Here is an 11,077-nt window from a genome sequence, read left to right as displayed (position 1 = left end):
TCCATGTGTGTGCGCTTGTACATTACAGCTGTGATTGCAAAATTGAATCTCCAATCCCTCTGCAACGATCCATAGGAGAGTGTGGGTAATTAGTCTCTAACGAATACAAATTGGGAAACATCTGTGCAAATTTAAGCTTAGGAAACAGAACTAGGGAGCAAGTTAGAGTAAATGAGACAGTAAGAAAGGCAGCACTCCAGGCAAATATTTCCGTTACATTAGTCTGCGCGAGGAAATTAAATCGGAGGAAACTGGAGTCTGTCTCCCCCTACCCCCTCCGCCCCGATTTTGGCTTCCTGGTACAGAGAAAAATAAGTGGAGATAATGCTGCTTTTAAGATCTTGATGATGTGAATGATCGGGGCCTAAATTGGGGAGATGGGGTTGGTAGTGGCATTTTAACAAGAGCTGCACAGGATGCCATAGTTCAGGCTCTGATTGTCCCGGACTGACACATCTCTGTCTTCGAGGGAGCCTGCTCAGCACTTACAGGAAGAGAGTGTCTCACAGTAGTGTGCAGCAACCCAACCCAACCCAGCCCACTCTGGTTACCTGAGCTGCTCCGTTGAGAACTGTCTCCATCTCTCCTGAGCCAGCAGGTAGGCGGTGGTGGGGTCTGGAAGACCAGTTGTGGGAAAATGGAGGCAAATTCAAAAATAAGGATAGGTGGATGTGAGCTTCATCTCCATAAAGGCCTGACCCAGAGCCCATTAAGTCTCATTTTGTAATTAACGTGATTCCCACATTAAAGAAAAATGACGGTGATTAATCCTAAGTAACCTGACTTATCACAGCAGTCTTTAGCAGTGCGTCTCACTGCTTCACCTTCTGCAGAATTGTGAAAGGGGTGAATATTGTCCCAGTACAAGCTGCCATAGCTCTGCCCTTTCTTGTTCCGAGGTCCAGTCTGCACAGGCAACTCGGGAATATGCTTCTGACAAGTAGTCTCTGATTTTTTTTTTCTGGTGCCCCTTTGGGCTCACAATTAACCTTGGGTGCAATTTGTGTTACTTAGATGTCTCTGTGCCTGCAGACTGGTGTGTGTCTGTGTGTCAGTCAGCTAGAAAGATGTCGAAGGGCTATGAATTTTGCTTGCATTTACAAAATTAGCAATCGGCTATTGGCTATTTGAAAAATAAGGGCCTATGGTTCAGTCTGCAGTTCAGTATTTGAATCCACTGGAAATCAGGAGACTTAAATAGAACTTAGCTTACAACAATTCCTTTTTTTATTATTTTAAACTCCCCTTAAAGCTTTGGAAGTCTCCTGCTTTCCCACGTATTCAGATGTGAGCTCCATTCTAGTGTCTAAAGGAAAGAAAAGACTCCTGTTGATTTCAGTGGGCTTTGGATCAAGCCCTTAATCTGCATCATTACACGGTCAAATTGGCAGCTCCCTAGCGGCCCAGCTGAGGAAAGCACTTAACATGTGCTTAACATTAAACACTTGCTTAAATCCAATTGAAATTGGTGGAACTTAAGCAGGTACCTCAGTTAGGGTGACCAGATGTCCTGATATTATTGGGACCGTCTCAATATTAGGGGCTTTGTCTTATATAAGACTGTCTTTCCCCTTCCTCCTTCCCACCCCCATCCAAATTTTTCACGCTTGCGATCTGGTCAACCTAGCTTCAGTGCTTTCCTGAATCAGGATCTTGGAGACAGAGTTCTTCTTTTAAAATTTGGTTTAGGACACTTTGAAAATACATTTAGAGATGTACCCTCATTTGCAATTTGGGATTAGTCATGGGTTCTTGCATTTTTAAGGCTAAAGGAACAACTGTGATATTCTAGTCTGACCTTCTGCGTAATACAGGGCAGAGAACCTCACCCAGTTATTCCTGTTTCAAACTAATATCTTGCGGCTGAACTAGAGCAAATTTATAGGAATATTAGACTATTATTTATATTACACTTTATGTATCCTTTCACAAACCCTAAACCTTAGCTGCTGGGGTTTAAGCTCTTTAGAGGATGTGGAACAACACTTAGTCACCAGTGCAATTCGTGTCCCCAGTTCTTCAGGACAGAAAGTGATCTGACACCCCTAGCAGACCTCACTTCAGCAGAGAGTGCAGAGGAAGGATAGAGGTCTTTAGAGAAGGCAGGTGAGTTATTGCTTCATTTTTCCTTATTACACCACCATGAAAAAAACTACAGAGAATAGGACATTCCTTCCTCTACCAAATAGACAGCAAGTAACTGAAGAAAGATGTTTGGGTAGAGAGACCAGAAAACAGAGACAAATGGTTTATAGCTGATTTCGTTGTTATGTAGCATGGTTAGAGCAAATGAGCAAAGTTGAGTTTATCGTCACTAGTCAGAAAGGGGCAAATTAGCTGATCCTTTTTAGCAAGTATCACCACCAAATTCCTCCTGCCATCTGACTTCCTTTCCCTTTCCAGTGGTGGTGCTGGGGCTAGAGGAAGCCCTCTGGTGCGGGCCTGACTGCTTTGTCTTTCTAAGGTGTGAGAGGGAGAATATAGAAATGGCAAATACAAAACAACAGTCAGCCGCCCAAGATCACAAGCATCGCTAAACCCATGCAGTTTGCAAGCGGACCTTGACTTAGCATCATGGCAAAGCAGCTGCAGAACCAGTGGGGCCTGAAAGCGAGTCTGTGTGAAAAGCATGGGTTGCTGCCAGTGCTCTCTTGCCAAGTTATTTGGGAAACAGGTCCCAGTCTACGCAAGAAATGCAGCTCAGCACTAACAAACACTCATAATAATACTCAGCGCTTTCGTTATAGATGAGGAGAATGAGGTACAGAGAGGTTAAACAACTCGCCTCCGGTCACATTAATTAACATAGGAGTCACATTAATTATTACAAAATTAGATGAGCTCCTTTAAAGCAGTGGAAAAACTCATGAACTTAATGGACTCTGAATCATGCCTTTATGGAGATGAAGCTCATATCTCCTTATCCTTACTTCTTTAATAGCCCCCATTTCCCCATTACTGCTCTTCTGATCTGAGTCAGATTGATTTGTATGTGGACTGAAGGGGGCTTGGGCTCAAACCTGAGTCAGAGCCCAGGCTTAGTGTGCAGTGTGGACATACCCTAGATGGACATGTACCTAGATGGACACATACTAGATGGACATGTTGAGCCAGTAGGAGCTATACTAAGCTTTTCTTGGCTATAATGTGCTCATAGCCTATTTGACCGTATGTTGTACAGTGATTGTAAGTCTCCATAGTAAAGACCCAAGGAAAGCAAGAAGTTTCGCAAATGAAAAGTTTGTTTTTTTGATGTTTCCCAATTAAAACAAACTGCAGGCCTGATGTACTGGCTTCCTAATCACCAGTGATAATGAATCCATAACTTCTAATGAGATAAGGGTACCACCGTTTCTCATATGTGTCAGTAAGCAGCACAGACTAAATTTGGTTCCTTTTTAGATGAATTTAGTTTGGCAGCTCTGAAAGCTGAAGACTGTTTTTTATCCAAGGTCAGGCAGGAGCAATAAAAATTCCCCTATGCTTCCTTACCTTAGTTCTTGAAGGTCTGTATTAGAGCTGGGCAGAAAATGTTTTTCCTGTCTCCTAAAAATTTTCAAGATGCTAAAAAATGTTGTACTTTTAAAAACATTTTTTACTTTAAATCTACTAACATTTTGAAACAAATTTTCATTTTAACTTGATGAAACTTTCTAGTCTGAAAATCTCAGAACAGAATATTTCAACAATTTCAAAACTTTTTTTTCAAAAATATTTTGAGTAGGGAGAGTCATTGCAATTGAGACCATTTCATGAACAGTTTCCGTTTTAACAAATTGGAATTTTTCAGCGAAAAAATTGTTTAAAAAAAATTTCTGACCAGTTCCAATCGTCATTGAGATCCATTCTCAAGGGGAGATGGGTAGTGTAATATCAGGGCTTTCTGTAATTCATCCATCTTTGGCCGCCTTGCTGTGATTATCAATAATGGTTCCAATTATCATGAATCAGGTAGCAGTTTGCTTTTGGTTTTGTTGGTTCCTTTTTTTGCTTGCTGTGTGTGGATACCTATTCAGTGGGACCTGAACTGAGCCAGCCACTCGTTTCACAACGGCAGCCTGGATAGCCATCAGATAACTGCCTTTCTATCACTACTGACCTAGACTGTAGTCAGACCATTAAACTAGAGATTAAAAGTTCTGTATCCCACAGTAGTTCTCCTGGACACTCTCAAGATCAAGCCGTACTCAGTATCCTAAAATAATTCTGCTTGCTAAAGGAACAAACATGGTTAGGGCTTTTTAACAGAAGTGGTCAGATTTGGTTTGTTTTTGTGCGTTCTGCTTATTTCAGGGTATTATGGAGTTGCTGTTTTTCCTCCTCCTTCTCCTTCTGTTATTTGTCAGAGATGCCCAGTGGGCTCAAGAAGGCACCTCTAGATATTGTATAAGTTTAAATAAATAAATGATATACTGTCTTCAGGTCCCCATAGAGTGCCAAGGAAGAGAAGAGGGGTTTTAAGATAATGCATGCATGGAGGATGTACAAAAACAATGAGGAGTCCAGTGGCACCTATAAATCTGTTAGTCTTTATTGGGCATCAGCCTTCATGGGTAAAAAAAAAAGAAGAAGTGTTTTTTTACTCACAAAAGCTTATGCCCAAATAAATCTGTTAGTCTTTATGGTGCCACTGGACTCCTTGTTGTTTTTGAGGATACAGACTAACACAGCTACCCCCGATACTTGACACCATGGAGGATATAGATGACAGCCCAGTGATTTATTTCTGCACGTCCCATAGTGAGGGAAGCCATGCAAAGCTGCAGATGACATGTCAAACTGGATATATTTACCCAGTGATAATGCAAAGCACATAGACATATATAGGAGAGGCGGGAACTGGGATGTTAATGCTGAGATCCAGGGAACAGATAGATTAGCGTTTGGGCATAATTTCTCAGGCCTTCACTCTTCCCACAGAGAACATGGTAGTAGCCTCCTGGAAGGTAGCACCTGATGAGGTTGTACTGAAGGCAGCGTCTCTTATTTTGGGTCACATTCCTGGCTGGAGTAGAGTTACTGTCGGAAAAATGGTGTTATGTAGAAAAGATGGGATCGAGATGTGGCCACTCAGGGAGAGAGGGAGGCGAGAATGGCATAACCCCCTCTCCCAACCTCCCCACACAAAAAAAAAAAAAGACAAAAAAAAAAGACATGGACCATGCAGTACTTGGATGCTTGGGAATGGTCTATTCCAATACAAGAAAGAGCTGCTGGTTTTCTACTGCCACTCGCTGATTTTGATCCCTGCATCATCATTTATGTTAGCAGCAATTGGAATATGGGTGTCTGGCAGGATGAAAGGCAAGCCATGGAGGGTTTATTTTCTCCCTTGTGTACAATTATCATCTCTTTGCAAATGTTTGCAAGTAAAAATAAATAAATAAATGCTGAAGCAAATCCTAGATCTCATCTCCAATTAGATTAAGACCCAGAGTTATGGAATAATAAATATTCTAACCACAGCTGTACAGCTTCACAATCATTTTAAGACTGATTTTAGCCTACGGCCCTGGAAAAGTGACTTCAACAAAACTTAAAGAGATTAAGTCTGATTATTAAGTGAAAACGCTTGTCTAGACACATGAGTGGCTTTGCAGCACTGTTAAAAAGCTCTGCGTTTCTTCCCCAACTGAAACGGGGCATGGAGGCCTGAATTGCTATGGTGGTGACTGGTGGAGCAGAATGGGAGAGTACCTCCAACACCCTTGCAGGTACGTGCATGCAAAGTGGAGTGCCAGCAGGGCCAGATCGTGAAAACTTCTCAAGCCCTAGCTTGCAGGTACAATTGGGCTGTCTGTTACAGAAACTATCTATGAATATTTATATACAAAGTTTATAGTGCATTTGACCTGGGACCTTCAGTTCTATGTCACAGGCCTCCGCCACTTAAGCAAGAGGAATAACTGTTGTGAGTAGCAGGCCCTTCCCACCCCCATGGACTGACTACTACATTGGGACATGATGCACTTAACTCATGTGCTCTATCTAGTTGTATGTGGGACAAATGTACTAATCACAGGATCAATATATAATTAGATTACGTACAAAAGATCACATTACAGTTGAGAAGTCAAGCACTCAGAAGTTAGGAAATACCAGAATTAAGCTTGCTGAGCTAACTAAAGCTTCTCAACAAAACAGCAGCAAGATTTATTTTATTTATTTGTTTTTTAAAACATAGCAAACACCTGATATGGAAAATTTCACCCTGAACAGTTAAAGTTTGGCAAAGTTACAAGCAATTGAAAACAGGGTCTTATAACAAGACGGGTCAGGCAACCTTGACGATAGGCACCACTATCTGCGCCGCCTAAAATAACTTGTACTTGTTTTTCTTCATTCGTTGCCAATCACAAATCCGCTCATACCTTGCTGGAGTGTCATGTGGCTGTTTAAAGGATGTTAGGATTCTGCATATTGCACCTTTAATTGAGGGCAATCTCCCTGCTTGTCTGCTGGAGGAGCAGTGCTGTGACTAGGTTCCAAACCATCATGCTGCTCTCTCGCATGGGGACTTGGGCTGAGATTCCCAAAAGGATTCCACCCCGGCCCAGTTCTGTTCCTACTGATATCAGTCAGAGTTTTAACCACCACGCAGAGTTAGGCTGGTGCTGATAGCTCCTGCAAATTCCACCATCACCCCCCAATCCTGCAAACGTACGTATGTTATGCTCATGAGCAGTCCCCCTGAAGCCATGTGTGTGAAGTGCTGCCAGGATTGAGGACTTAGATTAGTTCTTTCTTTACAGCTTTTCTTTAAAATAAAAGGAAGCCAGACTGCAAAGGTCTTGTTTTCCTCGGTGCATTGGGGTAATATAGCACTCAATAAGCCCTGCCCCTTGAACATTTTGGCCTTTTACATTCCTCAGTGATTTTGTTTTCCCTCTGAAAACAAGTTGTGGAATAGGTGATGATATTTATAATGCTGGCCATCCAGTTACAGCTGCCTGCTCGTATATTTTGGAGGCCTCCCGTTCCAAGATGTCATGTGGAATTTATATCCCAGGGAACATTTTATCTGTAACTAAAGCAATGGCTAATAAGTCAAAGACTGAACTGGAAATGTTACAGGGAAATAATTCTTATTTTTAGCATTTCTAAATTTTAAAATGTGACCCTCCCCCCCACATTTCATGCACAAAGACTACCTTCATTCATGTTTTTCAGTGTATTACCTCTATAATTCAGACTGGCTTTCGATATCATTCACCTCCTGTCTGCTAATCTAATCAAAATAACAGAGGCCGAGTCCATAAGTAACAATTAACAGTTTTCTTAATCCATTTTACTGTGATGTACTCCTGGGGTACAGCCTGAAACTGTGGGACCCCCCTTACCTCTGCAGCCTGGGCTGTCTCTCACAAAGCTATGCCAGTGACAAACAGCAAACCCCTCTAGGCGCCGTAGTCACTCGACCATCCACATGTGAAGATCCACACTCAGCAAAATTTCATGAAGGTTCTCCAATCCAAGCCACTCATGAATTAAACAGAGAGAGGCAGCAGCCAATCACCCCACCCCCCAGCCTTGCATCCCAGAAATATATTGTCTTAGACTGCTCAAGACTCCCGTGGACAGTGCAAGCTCATTAATTAGTCTTTCACTCCAACGAGGGGTAGTGGCTGTGCAACAGCCCTCATGAATCAGAGCTAAGCACTTCAACCAAAACCCACACTGTTTTAGGTTAAATATAAAACGGGTATATTAACTTCAGGAAGATAGATTTTAAGTAATTATAGGTAGCTGGCATAGAGATGAAAGTTGGTTACATAAAAAACAAAAATAAAATCGCAGTCTAAATTCTACAGACTAAGCAAGATTTGAATCAAGCAATTTCTCACTCTAATAGATGTTACAGGCAGTTTACAGTTCTTATTCCACAGGCTGGATCCTCTTCCCAACCTAGGACCAATCTCCCCAGTTCAAAGTCTTTGTTTTCCAAACGATCTTCCTGGTGTTGAACTGAGGGAGGAGAGAGGCCATGTGGTGATGTCACTGTCCCTCTTCTATGCTTTCCTCCAGCTGCTAGAAAGAGTCTTACTGTGTCACGAGTTAGGTAGCCCTCATTGAGTACCTGACCTATCAGAGGGGTCTCTGGGAGAGTGGATTCTTCTTGATGGGCCATCAACACATGATGTAAATCTGTCTTGTCCGTTGCTCCATTGTTGCCACTGAAGGTCTGGCTGTGGGCGTCTTCCAACCTTACAATATATTTCAGTAACACACACATAGCCAAATTCCATATCTTCACATACAATGATAGTACACGCACTTCAACAGGATGATAATGTTCAACAGATCAAGATGTCTTAAATGATACTTCACAAGGCATACTTTACATACAAAACATATCCTAATCATATCACAGTAGTGACTATGGGGTTTCCAGCATGCTATTTTGAGGTACAGTGTGTCACACCTATACATTCATACTTGTAATTACCAGACCTTTTGTATCCAGCTACTCACTCACCTAAATCTTCTTATTAAATCCCACAGTGCAGCCAAAAGACTTCCCCTGGAACTTCCCCTGGAAGTACTCAAAGTTGTAGGAAGGCAGCCTTGTGGTTAAAGCCCTGCCCTGGGGGGCTAGAAGTCATGGTTTAATTCCCAGCTCTGTCACAGACTTCTTGCGTGAACTTGGGCATGTCACTTAGTTGCTCTGGTTTTTCTTCTGTAAAATACAGACAATACTTCCCTACTTTGTTGTGAGGGTAAAGTAATTAGTGTTTGTGAAGAGATTGGATACAGTGGTGATGGGAAAGAGACATATAAAGGCCTAGATACAGAATATCCTCCTCCACTAGAAAGTAATCTGATCTAGGGCTGGAAAACAGGACCTCTCTTTAGCTCTAATCACAGCTCTGAGATTAGCTCTTTCTATGGCTTTTTGTCAAATTCCTTAACTTCTCTGTGCCTAAAGTTTCTCCATCTGTGAAATGGAGATATTAACCTACCGGCATCCCAGGTGTGTTTATAAGCAACAATTCGTTCATGTCTGTGGAGTGCGTTGAGAGTGAAGTGTTTTTATTTCTGACCTGCAGCGTAGTTAAGAATCTCACATTGTTTTTTGCTCCAAAGCATGGTGTGCTTTGGTATTAGAGAGGAGTTATCATAGAATGCAGACTAGCATTTGAAAGCCGTTATTATTAAATGAATGCAGATGGCACAATCGGGTAGTTGATTAATGCACTGGCCTCTGACCTCTGAAGCAGCAGTTTGATAGGGTCTCATGTTGGTCCCAATTAAACCACTTCATATTTTGTCACTGTCCAAGGGAGGCTTAGGCCTGGAAGACCAGAGAGAATCACTGGCTACTCAGCTGGCAATGCTATAAGAAATGCAATGAATGAATTCCAGCTGAGAACATTCCACAAAACTCCTACTGGCTCAACTAGAAGGATCCTTATTCCACCTGTGTGGGAGAGCTGTTGTCTGCTAGGGTCCTTCAAGGCACTGAACGGCTTGGGTCTTTCCTTGAATGCCAGCCCATGGTAATGTACAGAATGCACAAACAGCCCACCTGACTACTAGGTAGGGGACTTCACTAACTGGTCTTTGCTTCGATGTCTCTCCATCAATTGGCAGGCAAAACATCAACATGAGCTGCACGTGGAACTCTTTCCTAATGAGAAATGTGGGAGGAAGCTGGACTCTGAAATGGCTCATGGTGCCTGCATCTGGGTCCAGGAGCCCCTTCAGAGTCCAACATATTTTTCTCATTCAACCCCTGTGGAGTTCCTGACAAAATCCAAATAATAGCCCCCACAAAGGGACAGCTTTGCGCTGCTCGGCATGACGCCCACTTAGTGTAGAATAGAAGGAGCAGGAGGGAGTGAAAAATTTCCCAGACAATTGATTTGTTTTCCCACTTCTCTGAACACTTTGACGTTTCAGCACAGGACCATAGAAATTAGCTCCATCCAGCTTAGCACCCTGGCTTCCGTAGTGGCCAGGAGCAGATGATTCAGAGGAAGGCCCAAGAATCCCTTTAACAGACAATTATTCCATAATTGTCTATCCTAGGCACTTATACAGCCCAAGTTAACATAATATCCGAGCACCTCACAATCCTGAATGTGTATATCCTCGCAATGCCCCTGTGAAGCAGGGCTGTGCTGTTGCCCTCATTCTACAGATGAGGAACTGAGGCAACACAGAAACAAAGGTATTTAGGCACCTAAAGATGCAGATGGAACTGGGTGGGGTTTTCAAAAGTGCCTAGGCACCTAACTCCCTTTGGGGAATCCCCATCGGGGCCTATCTGCATTTTTAGGCATCAAATACCTTTCAAAATCTGGTCCTTAGGTACTCATCCCAAAGCATAAGTTACTTTTGGAGACGTGGGGCCCAGGTGCTTTTCCTCAGTGGTTTTACTTCAACTAGATCCCAGGAATGTGACGGACTAGTTCACAGTAGCCTTACTTTGCATTTGTCAACCATGAATTTTATCTGCCATCCTGCCCAAGTGCTTCCCATTCACCTCTGAAGTTCCTCACTCTTCTTGAACCCTGAGGAGCATAAATAATTTTGTATCCTCTGCAGATTTTGCTACCTCCCCCATCCCCCTCTATGTCCAGATAGGGATGATGTGGGAGGTTGTGATGGGTTATGATGACAAGGTGGTGCTGGAGAAGGGGCAATTTAGCTCCTGTGACACTAGCTTAGGAATCACACAGACTCCACACAGAGGGAGTCTGCGCTGTAAACGTTTGTGCCTTTCTTGCAGCAGCAGCCAGCAATGGGGCTGCACCATTAGGGTAGGCAGGGTTCAGGTGTATGTACCACTGGGTCATGAAAACCTGCTTAGAGCAAGAGGAGGTGACACAATGGTAAATACTCCCGAGTTTGGTATTTCCTGGTGTTTCTGCACTGCCGCTCCCATCGCTTGTACCACCAGGGTAGCGGCATTGCTTCTGGGACATGGGTATTGGTCTCTGTAGTGTAAAGAAGGCCATAGTGGCATGGAGTGGTTAGCTGGTCATACTCTAGCTCCCTGGCATCCTGACACACCCTCCACCCCTTACATATGCTAATTCCCAACTCTGTTTCCTTATTTGGTTGCCACTCTCCT

The sequence above is a fragment of the Caretta caretta genome, chromosome 13 (assembly GCF_965140235.1).
Source record: "Caretta caretta isolate rCarCar2 chromosome 13, rCarCar1.hap1, whole genome shotgun sequence".
NCBI classification, from domain to species: Eukaryota; Metazoa; Chordata; order Testudines; family Cheloniidae; genus Caretta; species Caretta caretta.
Note: the sequence above shows the minus strand (reverse complement) of the source record.